At 44.7% G+C, this 25,725-nt stretch overlaps 1 long non-coding RNA gene across 1 annotated transcript; it reads right to left on the minus strand.

Moving 5' to 3' along the window:
- Positions 1-309: 309 nt before the first annotated feature.
- On the minus strand, positions 310-11,729 carry LOC123585765. The gene is made up of 2 exons (XR_006706407.1): positions 10,986-11,729; positions 310-2,049 (listed from the first exon to the last, which is right to left on the minus strand). It is a non-coding gene; the product is annotated as an uncharacterized LOC123585765 (long non-coding RNA).
- Positions 11,730-25,725: the final 13,996 nt, after the last annotated feature.

Genomic DNA, 25,725 nt, shown 5'->3' on the forward strand with positions numbered 1-25,725 from the left:
TATTTTTCTCTTTCTTGTTCCTTATTCTTTATTCTGTTCTGCACCATTTTGCAGTTCTCTGAACCCCTGGGAACTGAGACTGCTTCATGGGGTGTTAAATAAAGTTTGTCTGTAACCCCTAAAGGTCGTGATCCCGCGGTTTCTAAGTTCAAGCCCCAGTGGGGCTCTGTGCTGACAGCTCAGAGCTTAGAGCCTGCTTTGGTTTCTGTGTCTCCCTCTCTATCTACCCCAACCCAGCTCACACTCTCTCTCAGAAATAAATAAACACGAAAAAAGTTAAAAAAAAATAATTTTCAACAGCAGCAAAAATAAACTCTAAAAGATTTTTTTAAAATAATTTTTAACAGCAGCTAGCATTTATAATATGATTTATATGTCAAGCGCTATGCTAATTTTAATAGTTAATATTCCCAACATTCCTGTAAGATAGTTACTCATACCATCTCCGAGATACTTCTAGGATTTTCCATGCAGCAGTTTACAAGGTATTTTTTTAATACATTACAATTTTAAAATTCTATCTCTAAGGTTCTTTGAGTATAGAATGGGGAAGGAAAAGCCAGGTGGCTCCACATGGATCACAAAAGGATGAAACCTAATTACACACATAAGGAGAGGAGCCTTGTCCAGGGCCCCACATAGCACCTTGGCGTGCCCCCCCAATTCCGTGTCCACTTTTGTCTCCACGTCCGGTCTACCGGTCTAGTGACAGACCCCTAAGAACAGTGCGGGTGAGCAGCCGCAGTGATTCAGGAACAGACCACAACGAAGATACTCTCTGAAAGGGCACTTCCTGGGAACCCTGTCACTGTGGGCTCCAGAGAGTGACAGGAAACAGGCAGTGCCGGTGGCTTCCGGGTGTCCTCCTGTGCCATCTTGTTGACATTTCTCAGAGGGCATGTGCCCTGTCTGACTTGTTTCAAAACATACGCTCTCTCTCAAATGCTTCTCAGGGATCCTTGAGCCTCTGGCTTATTACAAGAAGTGTTCCTGCTATTCCAGAAATAATTTTTTCAGATCTGAGTGCCTGCTAATAGTTGAGACTTGGCCTGTGAAGCCATGTTGGACTACATCACGACTCTGGAAAATTCTGTTACAGCGGCCTTTTCCCTGACGCTATTATTGTTCTTAAAATGTTATTTTTTGTTAACTGTACCAAAGGATATATAGTCATTTTATAAAAATTAGAAGTCAACAAGTAAAAGGAAAAAAAAAAAAAAAAACAAGAAACACAGTGCCACCTACTTAATTAATACACTAGCTCATGTCCTTGTAAATATTTTTGCCTTTCCCTGCAAAGGGTTCACACAATGCAAACTACTTTGTGATTTGCTTGTTGCATCTAATAATATTCAACTAAGTGTTTTCCCATGTCTGCAAATGCACTGCTATAACGCATATAACAGCATAGTATTCCACTCGCGGATACAGCTACTCTTACATTTAAGCAAAACAAAGTGAACCCGGTAGATGCCATATCTTCTGATAACTCCGTACCAAAGCAGACATTCAAACACTTGCTTGGAAAAACTAAGAAAATCATGTTTAATGGTTGTTTGATAACAGTACATCAAAGAACCGGTTTGGTTACTTTGTCCCCTGAGACCAGTGCCTTTTTTTTCCTACTGCATTAACTTAATCGGTCAGGAGCTCCGAGGTTCTGCGTCTAGATCCTAAACGTCCCCGGAAAGCTAAACAAAAATGTGAGATAAACATTTGAGGTAGGTTTTCCTGACGACAGTCAGAGCTGTCTGCTTTGTACTCCCCTCGCAGGGCGGGTGCTGACAGGGACCCTTCGGCTTTGTTGACTGTTCCATCCCCCATGTGACGTCATTGGACGTGGGAGGGAGGCGTGGAGGGGCGCTTACAGCCTGCTGCTCTTCAGAGGGCTCGCTCCTTGAACACACTTTATCTTGTCGCTGAAATAAGCTTCTGTCATTTGTAAGGAGACTTCCTGGCAGTAATAGACGCAGTGCCTTCCTTGGTTTTCTTTCTTGTTTTACCGCGTCTTGTGTAAGATGATGTTCCCTTGCTTGCCGCAGTATTAGGCTGTTGGGGAGGGTGGGAAAGAAAGACAGGAGACAGTTTGCTAGAGCTTTTGGTACAAGAATTATCGTCTTCCCTTTCAGGAGATGTAAATGGCCGTTGCTGCTGGAGGTGTGACAGGCAGCTTCAGAACCCATCACCCTGCAGGGCAGCAACACATCTACACAAGGATGTCTTTTGTGAGCTTTCTCCCCAGCCTTCCAAGTGTGTGCTGTTGACCCCTGAGCCACCATCCTGGAGAGCTCAAACAGCAGGGCGACAGGTTCCCTGGAGGTGTCTCCTCTCATCTTGACCCCAAAGGCAGATCCCATGCTGCCGTCTCTGCCTGGCGCTGGCTGTCACAGAGGAGCCTCTGTCTGATGTGGGTACCTCTGTTTCAGATCTGCTTAAGAGCTTTGCCTCTCTGGTCTTTTTTTTTTTTTTTTTTTAACGTTTATTTATTTATTTTGAGAGAGAGAGAGAGATAGCAGGGGAGGGGCAGAGAGAGAGAGTGTGTATGTTTGAGAGGGAGAAAGAAAGAACCCCAAGCAGGCTCCAGGCTCTGAGCTGTCAGTGCAGAGCCCGACGTGGGGCTCAAACCCACGAACTGTGAGATCAGGACCTGAGCCAAAGTCGGACACGTAACCGACTGAACCACCCAGGCGCCCCTTGCCTCACTAGTCTTTAGACTCCTTGTGGTGAAGTAGATGAGTTGGCAGTGGGAACAGAGCTGATTGTCAGGGACAAAACTGATGGATAAATTCAGAGGCAGAGGCCATGCGAGGAATGGAACACGCCCTTACAGCAAGCTTTCCCCGACACCTTCCCCTGGGGCACACGGCCCATCATCAGGAATGGGAATTAGCTTGTCACTTCTGGTCTGGACCTCCCTCTGGCTGATGGCTCTAACCTCTCCCTCTAGGTCTAAGCTCCATTCTGGCTTCTCTTAGCTCGGAGGCTTTTGCTCTGGACTCTCTAAAATTTCCCCCAAGTGATATTTCAGCAACTGCCCTGGACTCTTTCCTGTGTTTTGACTGTGTCATATTCAGCCTGTTTGTCATTGCCACCTTTTCTGACCTTGCCACCTTGGGCTGCAACTCCTTGCTCCCTAGGGAGGGTCCTCCACCTCCAGGCCACCGGCTAGACACCCGATTCTCTGCTGCTCTCTAGCTGTCCCAGAGGGAACTGCAGCGTCTAGGTGCAGAATTCCTGGTGGGCTGGACCCCCTTCTAAAGACCTACCAGGATCCAGGTTCTGTGCAGGCCCAAAGCCCACTAGGTTTGCTTAAAAGCAGCACCCTGGTCTGAGACAGCAGTGCCCGGGCCTAGGGCTTTTCTGCACACGTGTTGCATAAGCCCTGGATAAGTTCCGATTACCGGCAACCCTTTGCCACACGGGATTCTGTAGGACAGAAATAGAAGGGTAGAAAGGCAAATGAATAATCATGGGAGCATAATCTTCTCTCTGAATAACTGAAAACCACTGGATTATATCTGACCTCCTTTTCCTGTATCAGCTTTTGTCCTGAGGGAGACAATTACACAGAAGGGAGGGAAAGATCCTTTGTTTATTGCATTTACCGTGTGGAATCAATTATTGAAAAGTGGTACATTTCTTGACGGTCACTAACGAGTAGCACTATAGTAATCCTCATCGCAAATGATTCAGAATTTTCCATGAGAAGAGCATGAGACTCTTTGAACCACCAAATTGGAATGAGGGTCCATCTATAATCTCAGTGAGAACGAACAAGTCCCCAGTTCCACCGATAATATGGAAATTATCCACTTAATTATGTCAGCCAGAGAGAAGTGGCTTTTCCTTAGCCAAATTTGCATTTTATTTTGTGCTCTGACTATGGCGGAGGTCATGGAATGCCTAAGAAGTGTTCTGTTCTCTGTGTGCGGATGTTGTGACGGAATCACTTTTAGTTATTCACAAAACGATCTTTAAAAGTAATAAAGAACATAAGACTGCCACCCTCATCCAAAAAATAGACAACGATGTAAATGGTCTTGTGTTCGGATTCTGGGTCAGACTGCACTGTTAGCTGATGACTTGGGACGGCTATCACATCTTGTTAAGAATTAAAAGGAATAATGCAAGTAAAGTGAGCACAGAGAGACACGGTGGGCACAGCAAGCCCTCAACAAAGAATGAGTTGAGGCAAGTATATTAGCTTCCTATTGTTGCTGTAACCTTAGTGGCTTAAAACAACACAAATGTATTAGCTTATAGTTCTGGAGGCCAGAAGTCTTAAAATCAAGATGTTCTTCTAGGGGCGCCTGGGTGGTTCAATTGGTTAAACGTCCAACTCTTGAATTTGGCTCAGGATTCCAGGGTTGTGGGATCGAGCCCTGAGTTGGGCTCTGTGCTGAGTGTGGAGCCTGCTTAAGATTCTCTCTCTCTCTCTCTCTCTCTGCTCCCTACCTCCTGCTTGAGCACGAGTTCTCTCTCTCTCAAACAACAAAAATTCTTCTGGAGGTTCTGGGGGAGACTTTATTTCCTTGCTCCTCATAGCTTCCAGAGGCTGCCTGCATTCCTACCCCTGGCCCTATGTCACTCTGACTGTGCTTCCACTATCATATCTCCTCTGACTTTCCGTCTCCCTCTTTCACTTAGAAGAACACTTTTGGGGCGCCTGGGTTGCTCAGTCTGTTAAGCATCTGACTTTTGATTTGGGGTCTGGTCATGATCTCACAGTTCATGAGATCAAGCCCAGCATCAGGCTCTGTGCTGTCGGCGTGGAGTCTGCTTGGAATTCTCTTTCCCCCTTTCTCTCTACCCCTCCCCGTTCTCATGAGTGTGCTCTCTCTTTCTAAATAAATAAATAAACAAACAAACAATCTAAAAGTAATTTAAAAAAGAAGAAGAACACTTGTGATTGCCTTGGGCCCATGCAGAGAATCCAGGATAATCTCCTATCTCAAAATCCTTGATTTAATCATACATGCGAAGTCTCTTTTGCATGTTAAGGTAACAAATTTACAGGTTCCGGGGACTGGGACAGGACATCTTTTGGGGCGGGAGTGAAGTCACTATTCTGCTCATCTAGCAACTTATTTCACTCTTAGGTCTTTGAGGATATTTTGACAGCACAGACAATGGCACAGCTTGGATAAAACTTAGGTTGGAAATGTACAAATGCTCAAGGGTTTTTGAGTTTGGGAGCATAAATGAGAAGCTGTTACCGGCACGCAGGTTGGCCACTTAATTCAAAAATGGTTATTTCCCAAACTCCAATTGCGAAAGAACAATGGGGGTGAGCAGATAGGTACAGAATAAAGCTTTTTTGATTTGTATCACAGTCACTGGATTGAAAATGCTGAAAAGTTAGTGGTTGGGCTTGACATGTAAGTGTTACAGTCCTTGACCAGGTTCAGCCCTCAAGCATATTCTTCCATGGCCAGTGGTGGCTGTAACAGTCCTGACTCCACTCCTGTGATGTCAACCTCTCATGCACTCCTGTTTTGTCAAGAAGCACCAGCCAGAGTGGAAGTCAATCAACAACATTAGCCTCCTATCTTTGTAATCGGCACCAAAAAGGAATAGTCATATTTGAAGAGCTGTCTCATTGGTTACTAAGACTATAATGAATGATCAGAATCCTGGGTGATGAGGCTGGGAGGAATCTTGGAAATACTCTGCTCCAAACACTGGTTTTCTAGGTATGAAAACAGGATTTGGAAAGGTTATGCAACCTGCCCAAGTCACTCAGGATTCTAGGAACCTGGGTTTCCATTGAGGTGTTCCTTCCATTGCTACAAAGAGTTGCCAACCTCTCCTAATTTGCATAATTAATGTATTCTTCTCCTTTGCATTTTTTAGTATAGTACAAGCCCTATACGCTGGTCCAGTGTTTCTCAAACTTTAGTGGGTATCAAAATCTCTCAGAAGAATTGTAAAACTGGAGATTCCTGGGCTCTACCCCCAAAGATCTGATTCAGTAGGTCTGGGGTAAGGTCTGAAAATGTGCATTTCTACAAGCTTGCAGGTAATCCAGATGATGCTGGACCTTGCTTATGGAAGCACTCCTCTAGTCCCTCCATCACATCCTAGGAGAGAGGGTGGCAGAAATTAAACAGGGAGGAAGATCACGGTCAGTTTCCACCATGCAAAGTACAATTATGCAATAGGACAGCAGTCTTACAAGCCATGCTATTGTCCTGAGAAATAATTTTCAATAAATTTCAATATCTGGAAATCTCTTCTTTTAGCACATAAAAAACACTTAGCAGATATACCTGTCTATAGAGTAGAGGGAATTGCTCTCCCTACCATTATGACTTAGATGGAACACAGAGCAAGGAGGATATGATATAAGGAAGCCTTATCTGTTTCCAGGCCCAGTCATTGCCGGAAGAAGATGGAAAATGAGAGCTAATTAATGAATGCCACCCAAGGGACTACCTTCTCCAGTCCTAGAACATCCTGGGCCTTTGCTAGCTTATGTGGTGTCTTTGCGCATGTTAGAATAAGGTGTCTTTTGGATAAAGGGAAGACAATGGGTACCTCTCTGGGATGATCAGTTGGAAAAAGGAGCCCCTTCTCCAAGCTGATGCAGCTCTAGCCAGGTCATAGCTTGGCGAGCAAGGCATGGGCTAGAATGAAACACCTACTCCAACCACACTGAGGCACCTTGTTCAAGACACAAACAGACTAACCACAGCAGCTTACCGTGCCTCTTCTCTGCCACATCCCTCCCCTTGGATACCGCCTTAGAATTAGGAAGCATTGAGGCTATCTATGAGCATTATGATTCCAGAGAGACTCAATATACCTAAATGGACTATTTAAATGATGAGAATGCACTAAGCTTTAAGCTGAGATAGGCCTATGATTAAAATTTTTATTCCTCCTGCTTAAAGAATAGGAACTTGGGGAAAAACCAGGCTGGCGATAGACTGAAATCTTTGGGAAATTGTTTGCAAAGATGGCCGCAAGGACTCCTTCCACCCCTGTATGGAGGCCCCTCTGCCTTGTGACTTAGCTTCTCCTCCCCTCTAGAGAAGGAGCCTATTTTCTACCCCTTGAATCCGGGGTTGGCCATCTGACTTTCTTTGGCCAAGTTAGCAAACATGAAGCAAGCAGAAGCTCAAAATGTACTCGAGCACTGGGGCTTACCTTCTCTTTCACCTGTGGACTTTGAACACCATGTGAACAAACCAGATGAGTCTGTTGGAGGATGAGATACTAGGTGCAGGGACTGCAAAAACTCTCCACACAACTGACTCAGTCCAAACCCCTGCCCGAGTTGACTCGACCAAATACTAGCATGGCTTCTAGCAGGATCCTGCTCCTCTTGAGTTTCTATCTAGAAAAGCTCAAGGCTGCCAAAAGAATTGATGCTTTGTTCCAGCCAACACCCAAAGATAGGTCCCTGACTTCCCCTTCTCAGAGCATTTATTTAAAAAAGCTGATGATTATGAATCCTTCCACTGTCCCTTGCAGATGTACAGACATCTGGCCAACTCTAGAGTATCTTTCTCAAGGATCTGAAAGTCATTCCTTTACATTAAAAACATTTCTTTTTTAAATGTTTATTTATTTTTGAGAGGGAAAGAGACAGAGCGTGAGCAGGGGAGGGGCAGAGAGAAAGGGAGGCACAGAATCTGAGCTGTTAACACACAGCCTGACCTGGGGCTCGAACCCACAAACCGTGAGATCATGACCTGAGCCGAAGTCAGACACTTAACAGACTGAGCCACCCAGGCGCCCCTAAATTTTTTGGGGGGGGGGGGTTGTTTATTTTGAGAGAGAGAGAGAGAGAGAGCAAGTAAGGGAGGAGCAGAGGTCAGGAGAGAGGGAGAGAGTCCCAAGGAGGCTGGGTGCTGTCAGCCCAGAGCCCGACCTGGGGCTCGAACTCACAAACTGGGAGGTCATGAACTGAGCCGAAATCAAGTCAGACGCTTTACCAACTCAGCCACCCAGGTGCCCCTAAAAGTCATTCCTTTAAAATGTAATTATCAAGAAGAATAGGACCTCTGTCTCCCAGTCTGTGGAGGGTGGGAGGCTAACTTTGCTAAACCCAGTTAGCAGACACAGGACCTAACCGCCTTTGCACGAACCACCCTTCCTACCCTCTTTTGGTAATTTTTTACTTCCCTGACTCTACCTTAGTCCCTGCTTGCTTCCCCTCCCAATTTCCTCATTTTCCCTTTTATATGCAAACCAGAATTGAAAGCTCTGCTCTTTTCCCTACTGCAGTAGTTATTTAAAAAAAAAAAATGTTTTTACTGCTTTTAACCAATGTCTGGCTTTGTTTCTCTCTGATGGGCCCACGCTGTCCTGCAACCCTACCCTTCCCAGCTGAGATCCCAGACACGAGAAAAGCTATCTTAGACCATATAACTCCAAGGGATCCAGCCCAGATGAGAAGAACCACTCAACCAGTAATAAATATTCGAGAAACAATAAATATTTGCTCTTTGAATCTAAATTTTGGGGTGGTCTGTTGCATAAGAACAGCTAACTGATACAATTTAAATTTTTTTTTTTTTTTTGTGCAAACTCAAATTTTAGAGTAGGTTAAATTCATGACTTCATTCCACTTGTTATAATATCTTCTATGCCAATCCTAAGAACGCAGCTAAAAGTATGCAAACTAAGTCCATTAGCGTGGTTGGATTGCATAACAAAATACAAGGCAGATGGATTTTTACAACCATTAATTTAACCTATACTCTGAGTTAAAACAGGCAGACAAGTTCACTAGGGGAGATAAATATCCACCCTCCAGGCAGGTGAAATGGACTGGCCAGGCTGAGCGCTCCAGGTGCCTATCTATTCTATTCAATTACCTCAACATTTCTTGAAGATTCTTACAGAGATATGACACCTGAGTGGGTTGCCGTGGAGTGCAGGCTGGATGGTAAGGAATTAATTACTATCAACTTGTTCCTAGTATATGCTAATATTGCCAATGGCTAACTTGCAAATTAGAGTGGTCCCCAGGTTCTCCCACTAGAATGACTATTCTGACCCACTTGCAGAGTCAGTGCTTTCAGGAGTGGGGAAAGAATGGGGCTGCCAAGATGGCAACAGGACCTGCATGCTATTTCATGTCACAATGAAAAAAAAAAAAAGACTCAGAACTTTGGTCTGGTTGGACTGATAGCCATCTACAAATCGACTGATTTACCAACAGTGAGGCTGGAATCTCTGTCATGGTCTCCTTGACTCTGAGCTGATCCATGCCTGAGCCTGTCATTTCTACAGGGCTGGTATAGTCTTATTCCTTTATTTTTTAAAAAATATTTTTAACACATATTTACTTTTGAGAGACAGAGAGACAGAGCGTGAGTGGGGAAGGGGCAGAGAGTGAGGGAGACACAAAATCTGAAGCAGGCTCCAGGCTCTGAGCCATTAGCACAGAGCCCGACGTGCGGCTCAAACCCAGGAACTGTGAGATGATAAACTGAGCTGAAGTCAGACGCCCGGCCGACTGAGCGACCCAGGCACCCCTAGTCTTATTCCTTTTAATGTATGCCTTTTACTGTCGGTGGGAGGACCTTAATGGTTTTTGGTTTTTTGTTTTGTTTGTTTTAGCAAAATTCACAAATGCTATAAGTTAGATGTATCTTGTTCCATACAGATTCTTGGAATGTTCACTCATAAAACGGGTTCAGCTAAAAATGTTACGGGACCTGGTGACCATTTGGAGGGGAAGAGGTGACTGGGATGGGTAGTAACCAACTTGACGTGCTTAGTAGGTGCCGGTGAGGGAAACCCCTTTATTTATGACCCGGAAGACCAGTGCCCTAATTTATGAAGTTAACCAAATTTGGAAATATTTGTGACAAAGGTGAAATAATTCAAATGATATTGACAATGGAGGAATCCTGGAAAAAAAAAAAATTATTTTCTACCTCAGGAAACATAGGAACCAATACCTGGAAGACACAGCAATCTAAAATGCTGACTCTGGGGGCGCCTGGGTGGCGCAGTCGGTTAAGCGTCCGACTTCAGCCAGGTCACGATCTCGCGGTCCGTGAGTTCGAGCCCCGCGTCGGGCTCTGGGCTGATGGCTCAGAGCCTGGAGCCTGTTTCCGATTCTGTGTCTCCCTCTCTCTCTGCCCCTCCCCTGTTCATGCTCTGTCTCTCTCTGTCCCAAAAATAAATAAACGTTGGAAAAAAAAAAAATTTAAAATGCTGACTCTGTAGATGGGAAAACCCCCAGAAATTGGCAAGTACGGGAGAATATTAATAAATGTATACATTGGCATAAAATATGCAATTTGTAAGCCACTTGCTTTCTGCTTATGAAGATTCTTTACAGCATTGCTGGAATGTTCACTACATTGAAAATGGAAAATTATATCTGTAGAGTGTCATTTTTTGTGATTAGGCTGCTATGTATTGCAAAACCTATCAACCTAGCACACGTTTATTAAGCACCTACTATTTTCCAGTTCCTGTGCTGAGGAAGCAACTGGAAACCGGCCATCATCATGCAGCAAAATTAGTGCTATAAGAAAGGTAAATACTTACGTGAGAGGAAAAAAACACTTTTGCATTCATTCCATCCTTAATTCCTTACACACATGTGACCTGTCAAACAATTTTTTGCAGCCAAGGAGGCGCAAAAAAAGCTGATTTTACATCACTATCGTCATTACCATTGTCACCTTCCTACTCCTACTTCCTACTTCCTACTCCTGTGGCGTGTGGTCTCACCGGGTTCAGAGGCACCACTCCAAAATGGACGACGCTTTCCAGGTCTGACTGACCACAACCCCTCCCCACCCCCCCGCTGGAAAGGAATACTCCCTTCATCCCTCATCCTTGGCTTCTTTTCCCTGGGCTGCCTGCAAGACGCCAGAGACTTAAGATAGGTTTTATTTATTCTTGTCTCCTTGAGGTTTTGCTTATGTGTACTTTCCAGTTTCTAAAGTGCTGAAAGATATATTGTCTTTTTTTTTTTTTTTTTAAACCAGGCAGCTGATTGCCGAGCTACTCACCAAAGAACACATCTTAAAAAGAGATTGCTGCACATGTAGCATCTGCTTCAGTTTAGGCTTGTCCTTGTTCTGCTGTTAGAGCAATCGATCTTGACCTCCAGGATATGTCTCACCTAATGAAGGTTGCGGCAAATGTGATTTTCGCCTCAATTTTTACATTTTTAGAAGGAGGTCTAGGATTGCTTCAATACAGGTTAAATCCATTTAATTGAGCAAGCATTTTAAGGTCCACTGCATCAATAATGAAATCTCCCAGGTTAGAGGCCGAGGGGATAGCAAGGATGAATAAGGCAGTCTGTGCCCTCTGGGAGACTTTGATTTAATTGGAAGGTAGGTTGTTTCGTGTATGATTGAGAGCAGCGTTCGGCAACCTTTTTCTGAAAAGAGTCAGAAAGAAAACATTTTAGGCTTTGTGGGCCATAGGGTCTGTCACAACTACTCAACCCTGCTTTTGTAGCATGAGAAGAGCCATAGACAATAGTTGAAAAAAAAACGGGTGTGGCTATGCTCAAATAATATTTATTTACAGGGGTACCTGGGTGGCTCAGTTGGTTGAGCGACCGACTCTTGATCTCAGCTCAGGTCTTGATTTCAGGGGGTCGTGAGTTCAAGACCTGAATTGGGCTCTCCATTGGGGGGTGAAGTCTACTTAAAAAAAAAAAAGTTTATTTACAAAAATAAGCAGCATGCCAGATCTGGCTAACCAGTCAGAGTTTGCTGGTTCCTAGCTTAGAGCAAGGTCTTTGCCATCAGAATGCTCATTTTATAGCCCTCTGCCTCTAACTGTGGGACTGTGGGCATTCCACTTAGCCCCCCCAAGTCTTGGATTTCATATCTATAAGTGGGGATGGGAATAAAAGCTGCCTCGTGGGATTGTTCTAAGGTTTAATGAGATAGGGCTCACTGGCCCCAGGTTGGTTCCCAGTAAGAACTCAATACATGTTGACACTTACTGCTAAGCCAGGAGCCCAATCAGAAGCCTCTTCGGCAAGGACATGTAGCAGTGATGACAGCTACAGGAGTAGAGAAGCGGACTCTAAACCATTAAGTGTTGTAAATAAATTCTCTTTGAAGTGGGAGACTGATACAACGCCCTCCCGGAGAGGGGTATGAGGACCAGACAGCCTTCTGAGATGGTCTCAGATCTTTCCAGGCAAATATGGCTGGCTTTTGCTCTGTTCTTTTTTTTTTTTTTTTTTTTTTATTTTTTTTTTTCAACGTTTGTTTATTTTTGGGACAGAGAGAGACAGAGCATGAGTGGGGGAGGGGCAGAGAGAGAGGGAGACACAGAATCGGAAACAGGCTCCAGGCTCTGAGCCATCAGCCCAGAGCCCGACGCGGGGCTCGAACTCACGGACCGCGAGATCGTGACCTGGCTGAAGTTGGACGCTTAACCGACTGCGCCACCCAGGCGCCCCGTTTTTGCTCTGTTCTTATTATATTTTGTGCAGTCCTCCATTAGAGTCTTTGGAGGTACCCCTGAGGTCACCGACAGCCAATGTCTGTCCCCACTCCATTGGGAACCCCTCCTTCTGGGATCCCAGGACCGAGAACAGGGCTGGGCTCATGTTAGGTGATTAGTAAGTATTGCTCACATATATTTTTCAGTGTTTAGGATTCCATACAGGTATAGAAACAGCTCTGCTGTAACAACCCTGAGCTCTGCAAAGCCGGTCCAGTTTCCAGGGAGTTTTGGATGGACCCTCCAAAAATGCTGCTGTCATCCTTCTTTTCACTGCCGTTCCTAAGCTGGATCTTCACCATTCCAAGGAATGTCTGTTTCCTTTCTTTCTCAGGGTCAAGGACCGATCCCTGTAATGCTTACAGGATGTTCTTGAATAGCCAATTGTCCTCTGATTATTAAGTGAATAATCTTCTTTTCATTTCACAGAAATGAAAAACAAGTTAAAATGCCAAAGTCAAACAGTCTGAGCACGGCAATTTTCTACGGTGGATGGAGGCCATGCCACCGTGCAGAGACCCAGATAAACAAAGTGAGTGCAAGCCAGACAGCCAGCTTTCCATCATATATATATCCAGTAGGCATTCTCTAGCGCCTTCCTGGCACAGTCTGGAAGGGAAGTGCCAAATGGGGACACGGCTGACATCCACCTCAATTCTAACAGACACAGATCAATGGACCCTGGCACCTGGTTCATCTCTTATTTGAATTGCTTTTGAAAGCTCAGGCTAGGGAAAGCCAACAAAGTCTGTGACACAATGTGCTATTGGTCTTTGCCAAATGCACTTCAGCTGTCTGTCTCTCCGTTATGGTGAGTCATTCTAGACTGGGGTGGGGTGGGATGGGAGGGGGAGGAGAGGAGGATTCTTTACAAAGAGTGCAGAGGAACTGGGGTCAAGACATCCCAGTTCTTTGTGCAAGCTGGGCATTGTTGCACACTTCTATCTAAGTCACAGAGTCAGGAATGGAGCAGAAGGGAAGAATGGGGGCCTGGGAGAGGAAGAACAAAACTAGCATATGTCAGCACATGGGCAAGGTTAGTGCTTGATGCTGATACACACGATTGCAGTAAAGTCCCACAAAAAAGCCCAGGTTCTTCATACCAGAGCACTTCTCTACTCCAAATCCTAGATGTGAAGGCAATGACCAGGTTTTAACCAATCTGCACAAACTTCATTGCCTCATGCTGTCCCCAGCGTCAGTCAGCACTTGCTATGTCGGCTTTCCTCAGACTTGGCATTCTCTCTTTTGCCACAGGACCTTTGCACATGCTATTCCCATGATCTGGAACTCTCTTCTGACCTTCCAGCTTTTTTATCTAAGTAACTCAATATTTAAATTTTTTTAATGTTTATTCATTTTTGAGAGAGAGACAGACAGACAGACAAGAGTGTGATCAGGGGAGGGGCAGAGAGAGAGGGAGACACAGAATCTGAAGCAGGCCCCAGGCTCTGAGCTATCAGCACAGAACCTGACGTGGGGCTCAAACCCCTGAACCGAGATCATGGCCTAAGCCGAAGTCGGACGCCTAACCAATGGAGCCACCCAGGCGCCCCTAAGTAACTCGATATTTAGATCTCAGTTCCAGTTTTTCTTCACCAGGAAAGCCTTAGCTAACTCTGAGGTATAGGTCAAGTATCATAGTTTTGGGCTGCATTTCTTCTCTTCAAGCCACAGTTTGTGATCACATGTTTATTAGTGGTAAGTAAGTAGTTAATGTAGTGTTTTATTCCTATCATTAACACAGCTCCTGGCTCCAGAGCTGAACTACTAGGATTTGGATCCTACCTGCAACACCTACCAGTTTTGTGACATGGGCAAATCACCGCGTCTCTGGACGCCTAGTTTCTGCATCTATAAAATGGGGTTAGAGTGGTGTCAATGTCATAGAGTTGTTGGGACGATTAAGTGAGTAACACCTTCTTAGGTGTTCATGCTGCTCTTCTCCTTGGTGTTGACCTTGCTTGGATTTCTGCATTCACAGATGTAGCAGGACCTTGGCTTTAACTGCTCCCGACTCCCTGCTTTGACCAACTGGATTTGCTGTTACATTGGTTCATTTTGGCCTGGTCAGTCTATGATTTTTTCTCTTCTGCCCCTGAGCCCATCTCCAGCCCCAAAACTCAACTGAACTGGCGCTGGCTTGAGTCCAGATTGTGACCACTGCTCTGGAAGGAAGGGAGGGAGAGGGGATGGCCAAGTGGAACTGGACAGACTCAAGCTCTGACCTGCAGCTGCCTCCACCATGGGCTGCAGTCAGTGAGGGGCGGGGGAGCCGACAGGCAGACAGGACGCGGAGACTCTCCAAAACGCTGCCCTCTGCCCTCGTGTCTTCTCTCACTCCCCTCCCTGACCTGGCAGTGTTCTGTCACTGCTCTTGGTGGATGGCCTGAGCCCTGTGGTCCTGAAAGCAGCCCTGAGGGGAATTATGTTGGTGGAGGGTTTTCCACTATAATCACTCTTCTATTACCATGTTATGATTGCATGTTTACATGATGCAGTTATTTCATTTCAAATTAGTTTGTAATAAATAATTTTTTTATTAAAAAATTTTTTTTATGTTTATTCATTTTTGAAAGACAGAGAAAGACAGAGCACAAGCAGGGGTGGGGTGGAGAGAGAGGGGGACACAGAATCGGAAGCAGGCTCCAGGCTCTGAGCTGTCAGCACAGAGCCTGACGCGGGGCTCGAACTCACGGACCGCGAGATCATGACCTGAGCCGAAGTCGGATGCTCAACCGACTGAGCCACCCAGGCGCCCCTGTAATAAATACATTTAAAAAAAATTTTTAAAAAGGGGTGCCTAGGTGGCCTCAGTTGGTTAAGCATCTGACTCTTGATTTCGTCTCAGGTCATGATCTCACAGTTCCTGGATTGAGCCCTGTGTTGGGGTCTACACAGCACCGACCTTGCTTGGGAGTCTTTCCCTCTTTCTGCCTCCCCTGCACTCACTTGTATGCTCTCTCTGTCTCTGTCTCTGTGTATCTGTCTCTCAAAATAAATAAATAAACTTAAAAATTTTTTTAATTAAAAAAATTAGTTTTTAATTATAAAAGCAAAAGAAATGTCCATGGTTTAAAAGTTCACAGTGATTAGATGCACAGAAAAGTTATTAAAAAAAACGCTCCTCCAACTTACATGTAAGTGCATATCCCATCCTCCTTGGGGGTGTCCACGGTGTATTGTGTGTTCTTCTAAAAAAGTATTTGCTAAACATACAATTTATGCAAAAATATATATTAATACATCCCTTTCTACGCAAATGATATACATATTGCCCTGCACAAGATATAACTTTGTTTCATTTTATTTATTTTATTTGAGAGAGAGCGAACATGCAAATGGGGGAGAGGGGCAGAGGGAGAGAGAGAGAGGAGAGAGAGAGAGAATGAAACCCAAGCAGGTTCCAGGCTCAGCACAGAGCCTGACACAGGGCTCAATCCCACAACCCTGAGATCATGACCTGAGATGAGGTCAAGAGTTAGACGCTCAACCGACTGAGCCACCCAGGTGCCCCAACTTTGTTTCATTTTAAAAGATGAATACAGATTGAAGAAAAAACAGACATTCAGAATACCACTTGTCAACCTGTGTTGATCCTTCACATATTATTGATATGTGACACATTCTTTTCAAGGTAATAAAATTCTGTTTGGAAAATTCAGAAAAGTCACTTTAAAACCAAAAGAAGTTTTGGCCTTAAATGGATATTAAATAGTACTTGTACAGGGTAGGGATTTACCAAATGTTAGGTATCGTCACTGCCACTACTGTTATCATCGTTAGTATAGTCTAGAAGGGAAGGCTGTGTGAGAGCAGCTGATTACTCCTTCCTACGTGTCACTACTAACCCTTGTATATATTCTGCAGTCACATCAGCAGTTCTAGATTTATAATTGTGTGTTTGTATTTATTCCTTTGGAGTCTTATTTCTCTTTCAAGCCCCAAGGGCTCAGTAGTGCCTGGGATATAATACACGATCAGTCTTTTCACTGTCAATCCCTTTGTAAACATTTGGCTTCCACTCTTAAATATAAATAGGCAGCCAAGGATCATCAGTTTGAAGAGAGCTAAGTCATGGGCTCCAGGAAACAGGGAACCCAACACAGGAAAGAGATGAAGAGGATAACCAGTATGATGGTGGAAGTTATTGCTGTTGCTCTACAGCAGGCCTAGAACGAAACCAGGGGAGATAGAGCAAAAGAACAGAGGATTGTCTCCCAGGGAAAAAGTGTAATTAACAGGTCAAGATGAGCTTGACCATATTGAGGGGAATTTTACAGTGTTGTAAGTGAATCTGGCTATAAATTAATGGTAAGGACTTAAAAAAAAAACCCTAAGGGAGTAAAAAATAGCACAAGCCTGAACTCCAGGAAAAACAAGATCTATAGGAAAGCAAATTAAATAAACAACGCTCGCAGAGTAAAAAACGTATAAACACACAGTAGTGATTTAACCAAAACTTGGGATATAAATATACTTGGAAGATAGTAAGAAGGGGAAATCGAGATGGGAGAGAATAAAGCTTTTTTTCCCAGAGTGTGTAAAGTCAGTAGATAATGTCCATAAAATTGAAAGGAAAAAAAAGTAAGAAGTATTTGTAAAAGCATATTACTTAGCATGAATTTTCCTCAAAAAATTAAAAATAGAATGAACATATGATCCAGCAACTCTACTTTTGGGTATAATCTCAAAAGAATTGAATGGATCTCAAAAAGATATTTGCACACCTATGTTCATTGCAGCATTATTCACGATAACCAAGAAATGGAAACAAACCAAATGCCCATCAATGAATGAATGGATAAAGAAACTGTAGTCTATACATACAATGGAATAATGGGTAGCCTTAACAAAAGAAGGAAATTCTGCCATTTACATCAATATGAATAAGCCTGGAGGACTTTATGCTAAGTGAAATAAACCAGTTACAAAAAGACAAATATTGTATGATTCTACTTATATGAGATATCTGGTCAAAGTCATAGAAAGAAGTAGAATTATGGTTGCCAGGGGGCTGTCAAGGCACGGGGGCAGCAGGGCGGAAATGGAGAGTTGTTCAATGGGTATAAAGCTTTAGTTTTGCAAGGTGAAAAAGTTCTTACGTATCTGTTGCACAGCAATGTAAGTATGGTTAACACCACTGAACTGTACTTAAAAACGGTTAAGTGGATGAATTTTATGTTGTTTTTCTTTTTTTTTTACTCAATTAAAAACCCCCATTGACGGTTAAAATTTAACAGCACAGGTAAAATATGTACATTTTATTGTGTGTAAATTATAGCTTTATTTACTTGAAAAAGCCAGAAAAAAAATCTCATTACTTAGAGAAAGCACTAGAAAAAACAGCTCTTTAAAGAAAGCTCTTAAAAAGGCATTCTCTGGTGATGGGTAGGGGTAGGGCAGGAACTACCTGTTCATATTACAATTAACTATGTTATGTTCATACATTACACCCCACCCCCAAATAATAAACATTACATTTAAAAAAATCATTCAAGGAAATGAGTCAACACCAAGCTTTCAATGGAAAAATGGATCAAGGTTGAGTCAGGAAAGAAATACAAAAAACTAATGAAAATAAGGAAAAGTGTTCAAACTTATCAGTAACCGGAGAAACTCAGCAACATACTATTTTTCTATGAAAATAGCAGATATAATAAAAAATTCACATAAAGGCATGGATGGCCTCTAATAGGACAACAGTTCCATACCTTGTTGGTATAACCCTCAAGACAGCACGTTGAGAATGTGTAGTGGAATTGTTATGGAAATTGGTTTGGATCACCAGAAAGAAGAACCAAGCGGTACTCAGAGATCTTGGGAGGAAGGAGGTTTTGGAAGGAAGGAGGTTTATTTTACACCGGTGGGCCCAGAGATCATTCTCCAGAGATGTGAGCCCAGAGCATCTACGGAGGGGACAATTTATAGGCTGTTACTTCCGTATTCCTCATTAGTAACAATTTGGCACCTGAGGCAAGCAGGGTGGGAACAAGAACCTGGAAGGGAAGTTTTCAGGCAGGGACTGAAATTCCCTTATCAGTTCTGTCGGCCACCATTTAACAGGTTATTCCCTAACAAAATCTTTAAAGATATTCATGACTTTTGACCCAGTGTCTCCTTTTTAAGAATTTGGTATAAACACAAAATTGAAGGATTAGATCAGAGAAATGGACAAAAATATCACGTACGAAAGTGTTCGTCACGGCACTATTATTTACAATGTTTTATTATGAAAATTTCAAACCCAGAAAAGTTGAAAGAAAAGTACAGTGAACTCTCATATACTATCTACCTGGATTCAACTAGTGACAGCATTTTGTCCTGTTTGAAAGTAAGTTGCCAATATCCTGACACTTCAGCCTCAATATCTTATGCCAGTGATATTTATAATGGTAAAGTGTTAGAAAGAACCAAAAGTATAACGACAAAGGAATGCTATATAGGTTATAGGATATTATGCAGACATTAAAATGATTTTCATGATGCATTTGCGATTATCTTGAAAATACTCAGAGCTTGTGGCTACATAAGTAAAGCAGAAGTCAAATTGTATGACCCCAAATAGAAAACACCAATAGTTAACAGTGGGTATGTCTGGGTATTGGGATTGATGAGGGAACTTGGGCCAGCTGAGGGCAAAGTACAGGCTAACAGCACCCCACCCCGAGGTGGGATATATGTGGTAATCCCCAGATACTCCTGGCTACCCAAGAAAAAAGGAATGGTGCTTGCCAGGGTGATGTGGGAAACAAACGAAAAACTAAAGGCAAATGAAAAATTAAATTCCCTTACTGCCTACGGCCCATTGACAACCCCTTGAAACAGGCAGAGTGATGCTCTAGGAGCTCAGATGCCTCGATGATGACACTTTACTAGGCGCAAAAGGGAATTGTGGCTTAACTTTATCCTGACCCCAGGATCCTGTAAGTCTACTTTAACATATAAAACATATAAAAATACCTTTGGAAACTTCCTTTATCTCAACTCCCCCAAGGTATATGCTGGCAATCATACTCCAAGCTTATGGCCCCTTGATATACATCTGAAGGGTCTCGTGTCTGAGGTTTTGCTAAATGGTAATAAATGACCTTTTTCTAATAGCAGCTAGCCTTTCAAGGTCCTGGAAACCTTGCTTCCAAAATTCCTTAAAGACTTACTGAGGGTATATAATCAGTTACCCGCCACAACCCTAGTGCAGCTCTTTCTGCCCACGGGTCCTGTCCCCGTGTTCTAATAAAATCACCTTTTTGCACCAAAGACGTCTTTAAGAATTCTTTCTTGGCTGTCAGCTCCGGACCACCCCACCATCACCCCAAAACCCCATCAGGCATTATAGGCAATTTTTACTATATATATATATTTATTTATTTAGTGTTTTATATATATATATATATATATATATATATATATATTAACACTATATATATATATTTAGTATATATATATATATATATATATATATATATATTTAGTGTGTAGCAAAAACAAAGAACAAAAATTCCCAAATGACATTCTATTTTATTTTTGTTTTTAAATTAAATTTAATTAATTAAATTTACTTATTTTTAAATAAATTCAAGTTAGTTAACATATAGTGTAGTCTTGGCTTCAGGAGTAGAATATAATGAGGGAGCATAAGGGGAGCTGATAGGCCACAAACACCCCCACCCCCACCCCAAGGTGGGATGTGTGTGATATTCCCCAGGCACTCCTGGCTGCCCAAAAACAAAGGGAAGGGGAAAAAACAAATGGAAAGGGAAAAAACAGAGATCACAGTCCTTCAGGACCTAAGTCTCCATCTTCCCTCCATAGTGATATGGGAAACAAAGGCAGAAGGAAATGGCAGATAGAACTAAATTTCTTTATAACCTGCAGCCCATTGGCAAATACTTGAGGCTGGCAGAGTAAAATGCTTCTCCAGGAACTCCCTACTGTCTTATGTTAATGCTTTGCTAGAGGGAAAAACAACCTGAGCTTGACAACAATTAGGCCTCCAGTATCCTGTGAGTCTTCTTTAGCATATGAAAATCTCACTGGAAACTTTCCCTGGACTTTACCTCCCCCCTCCCCACCCAACCCCATAGTATATAACCAGTTTCTCCTCATGGTCCCAGGGTAGCTCTTTGTGCCCATGGGTCCTGTCCCTGTGCTTTAATAAAATCACCTGTTTGCACCAAAGATGTCTTCAAGAATTCTTTCTTGGTCGTTGGCTCCGGACCCCACGAACCCCATGGTCACCCCACAAAACCTCATCAGAACCCAGCGATTCATCTCTTATATATGCAAAAAAGAAATTCCAGAGAAGCGATTTGTCCATTCAATGAATATTACATAGTGAGTTCTTTCCTATGTGTCCTGCCATGTGAAATGTGTCATGCTGTCCCCACAACAAATCCCATTTCTGGCATCAAAACACCTGGGGCTGTCTGCAGGGGCGCCTGGGTGGCTCCATCGTTTAAGCGTCTGACTTCAGCTCAGATCATGATTTCATGGTGTGAGGGTTCGAGCCCCCGTGTGGGGCTCCATGCTGACAGCTCAGAGCCTGGAGTCTCCTCAGATTCTGGGTCTCCCTCTCTCCCTGCTCCTCTCCCGCTCACACTCTTTCTTTGTCTTTCAAAAATAAATAAATGTTAAAAAAATAAAAATAAAAAACAAAATCCAAACAGTAGTCTGCAGAGGCCGTAGTGAAGTCTGCAGTGAGTTCTTCCAGCCTTTTGTTGACTGCCCTTTAGAGAAGTTTGTAGGCTGCACATAGTGTATCAGAAGATACGAGGAAGTTCCTATTTGGGTCAATCTGAGACTGTGTTTATTACTATTTTTCTAATTTCTGACGATCCTGGAAATTATCCTGAATTCCAACTTCCTGTGTCTCTCTATTGGTCTTCCATTTTTTTTTTTTTTAATGTTTATTTATTGTTGAGAGAGAGAGACAGAGCTCAAGCAAGGGAGGGAGGGCAGAGAAAGAGAGGGAGACACAGAATCCAAAGCAGGCTCCAGGCTCTGAGCTGTCAGCACAGAGCCCAATGTGGGGCTCCAACTGACAAACCATGAGATCATGACCAGAGCTGGAGTCAGACGCTTGACCGACTGAGCCACCCAGGCGCCTCCCCTGGTCTTGATAAGGGAGCGTAAGGCAAGCTGAGGGCAAAGTACACATACCCACGCCCCCTCACCCAAGTGGGACGTGTGTGATATTCTCTGGACACTCCTGGCTGCCCAAGAACAGAGGAAAGGGAAGAAAACAAGTGGTTAACTGATAGCGATTACAGTCTTGCAGGACAGGAGACTCCGTCAGTTTACAAATACCTTAGTAAATTACAAAAAAAAAAAAAAAAAAAAGACAATCTTATCAATAGCCTAATCTCCAGAAACCTATAGACTCAGTTTCCTGGAACCCCAACATCACCCTCCCCTCCATAGTGATGTGGGGAACAAAGGCGAGAAAGAAATGGCAGGTGAAATTAAATTTCCTCATAACCTGCAGCCCATTGGCAAATACTTGAGGCAAATACAGACTATAAAGTTCCTCCGGGAACCCCCTAGAGTCCTAATGTTAACGCCTCACTAAGGGAAAACAGCCTGAGCTGGACAACAGCAAGGCCTCAGGTATCTTAGGATCACATCTCCTCACATCAAAGTCCTCCTGGAGGCCTCCCTTTTGACTTTACCTCCCCCAACTCCATCGTATACAAGTGTCACTCTCCACAACCCCAGTGCAGCTCTTCCTGCCCACGGGTCCTGTCCCCGTGCTCTGATAAAATCACCTTTTTGCACCAAAGACGTCTTCAAGAATTCTTTCTTGGCCGTCAGCTCTGAACCCCCACCATTCCAAAACCCCATCGATCTGAATCTCTCTCCCTTGCTCCTGCCTGTCCAGCTCACACAGGCCCCCTGGAAGGTCTTGCCTGAATCCTGAGCACCTGATACCCCTGGGGAATGGGAAGAGTGACTCTCTCACCTCAGGCCCCAAGTGCTGCATATGCTGTCGTGGGCGGAGCTTCCACAGTCTCTTTTCCTGCTTCCCACCCTGGACTCTTAGCTCTAAAGAACAGAGCCTGTCTGACCTCGGTGTCCCCAGGACCTAGAAGAGAGTGGGGCTCAGCCACCAGGAGTTTGAATGCCTACTCTGTCATTCTTTTTTTCCTGGAAAGTATTTACAATGACTCCAGAACATCCCCTAGCCCGTTAGGGTTTCTTAGCCTCACTGAGATAAATTCTGGAAAAAGGGGTGTATTCCCATCTGACCAGTGAGCGAGAGCTCGGGATTTTGGTCCTGTCTCTGGTCACGGGCCTGGGTAAGGGCAGCATTTTGTCTGTCAGAGGGAGACAGTTTGGGAGGACTCGGATGGTCTTCTGCAGGGAGGAACGGCGCGCGGGAGGGGAGGCATCTGAAATGCAAGCTCCTTCCCTCTAACGGTGAGCTGAGTCCACTATCGGCAGGTTCACCTCCTCCCTGGGCTTGCTTCTTCATCTGTGAAATGTTAAGTCTGGACTGGGTGACTCCCCAGGTCCCTTCAGTGTGAATCAGAGCGGGCACCCCACACCTGAGCCCACATGGGAGCACAGAGGATGCCCTCGGCCCAAAAGTCTCGGGAGCTCCCAACAAACCCGGAGAAGAGAAGTTCAGAGCGGGTCCCACCCTGGTCAGGTCTCCTCCCACGTGGTGGGGGGGGGGGGGGCTCCCTTCCAGAACATAGGAGGCCCCTCAGACTCCATCCCCCGCCCCCCGTTTGGTGGTGCGACCGTGGCTGGGGGTTTCAGCGTGCAAGCCTGCAGGCCCAGTGTGGGCTCCCTGCCGCAGGGAGGGCCAGGATCATTTGGGCGTTGTCTGCAGAGCCCGACGCACACAACTGCCTAAGGAGGAAGGTTCAGGCCCCAGGCCTTTGTTAGCTGGGACCTGCTCTCCGGCCTTTGCCCCAGCCCCCCACCGCAGCCCCCAGCCTGCCAGGCTGCTGGGTCCCCCGTGAAAGGACGACTTCACTTCAGTGGAGGCTGGTTTGGGGTTTGGTGCTTTTGAATCATTTTCAGAAGCAGAAAATGCACATCGCTTCACCCTCCCCTTCCTCCCCTGGCACATCCTCTGTGTCTCAGCCCCCCGTGGCGAATGAGTAGATGTAAAATCGGGCAGGAAGATCGGGCATCATTTAGAAGAGAGCAGATTTACGTAAAGGTCCCTCCAAATGTAGCTATTTTGAAACACTTAGGCTGCTGCGGGGTTTGAGAGGATGTCGTGTTGGAACGAGCACTTCCTGTGACAAAATGGGAGAAATAATTACCCTGCGGTTCTCCGGCCGACAGCGCTATGGAAACCAGTGACCTGCTGCACATGGCCTGTGACTAATGCCGACTGAATTCTAAAAGGCATCATTTTGCAAAAAAAAAAAAAAAAAAAGCAGGATAATAAAATTCAGAAGCTTTCTAATATGACGTTTATGACTTTTCTCCTCATATGCCGAAAATATTTTTCATTGCTGAAACCCAGGGCTCAGAGACTGAGGACCCCAACTATTAAATATCCCGAACTTTGAATATTACTGATTTGTGAAAGAAAAAAACAAAACAAACAAACAACAGAGGACTGGGGAGGGGAGGGAATAGAGTTCTAGCTTCATACTCTAGCGAAAAATAAAACCAAGAACATAATGCAGTGTCCTTACTAGTGGTTTTATGAAAACCCGCTCGCCTGGCTGGCACAGATGCACACTGGCCGACACTTCCGGGGTGAAAGCCTGGAAGAGGGGCCAGCCCCGACCTGTGGTATCAGTGTGTATCCCGTGTTGGTGCCCCTGCACTTTCACGCTGATTTCCTGCGACCCCTAGCGCCATTTGAAAACGGATGACGTTTTGCCGTGGAAAGTTCCGCTCTTGGAAATACGCCCAAACTTTTGACATGGGAAAATTTTTACATCTATTGCTTAACGATTCCCAGCACACACCATAACCCCCTCACCGACACACACACACACACACACGCACACACACACACACACACACACACACACATTTAGGGTACTTTAGTTCACCCTACCGAAAATAAATTAATTAATGAAAAACAACAAAGGGGCTTTATTTCCCACAGTAAAGTGAGAGGAGGAGAAACCAGCAGAGCCCTTGTTCCCTGAGGAGGAAAGAGGTCTTTGCTCAACTCTTTCCCCATAGGGGAAGCCCTTCCATTCACTCCCTTCCTCCCTTGCTCCCTGGGAGTGGCTAATCTGGTTGTGCAGCTCTTAAGACACCAACCGACTGGGTCATGTTCACCGTTCACCAGGGACAAGGGTGCTGGGAATTAGCGGCTCTCTCTTCTGTGTGTTGCTGAAGCGGTAAACAGATTCAGGGCAGGCCTGCTCATCCTGCCTTCTCAGTGGGGAGACTGCTGAGGTCTTGGCCAGCTCAGGGGGGAGCTTCGAGATCTCTCCTCATCTCATCCTCCAGGGGCCGCGTGGGGTGCTTCTCTCCTGTGCTGCCAGCGGGAGGGTGATGAATACCTGAGAGCTGGATTTGCACTTAGGAGGAAACTGAGGGGCTGCCCCTCAGGACCCAGGTGGTGGCCACTTTCTGCAATCCTTTTCGTGGTCATTTTGCACGGAGTGATGCTTCTCCAACTTTCACAGCATCAAGATCACTAGAGGGCCTGTTAAAACACGCGCTGCTGGGCCCGAGCGGGAGTATCTGGTTCAATAGGTCTGGAGCGGGACCTTAGAATCTGCATTTCTATTACGTTCCCAGGTGACGCCCATGCCACTGGGCCAGCAACCACATTTTGACAATCACAGAGTGTCACAGACACGAGCCTGGCTTATGATAGGTAGTATTTTTTAAGTTATTATTTTAGAGAGAGAGAGGGAGAGAGCACACACGAGCAGGGGAGAGGGGCAGAGGGAGAGAGAATGTTAAGCAGGCTCCTTGCTCAGCACGGAGCCCAACATGGGGCTCCATCCTACGATCCTAGGATCATGACCTGAGGCAAAATCAAGAGTCAGCTGCTCACTCGGCTGACTGAGCCACCCACACACCCCTTGCTTTCTTTTACAAATTGTGTGTTCCTGGGTACCTAGCCGAATACCATCAAAACCTTCCTCTGACCACCTGAACCCTTTCCTCCACCAGCCATCACTTCTCTCCAGGACTCCGCTTAGACGTCAGGTCCTCCGGGAAGTCTGTTGGATCCTCGTCTAGTTCTGAACCTCTAGGGCTCTATGCCCCTCCTCTGCGTTCCTGTATCTGCCCCAGCAATCCTCCTTCACAGCACTCGTCATTCAAGTCTTATTTGCTTGA

Source organism: Leopardus geoffroyi, chromosome C3 (assembly GCF_018350155.1).
Source record: "Leopardus geoffroyi isolate Oge1 chromosome C3, O.geoffroyi_Oge1_pat1.0, whole genome shotgun sequence".
NCBI classification, from domain to species: domain Eukaryota; kingdom Metazoa; phylum Chordata; class Mammalia; order Carnivora; family Felidae; genus Leopardus; species Leopardus geoffroyi.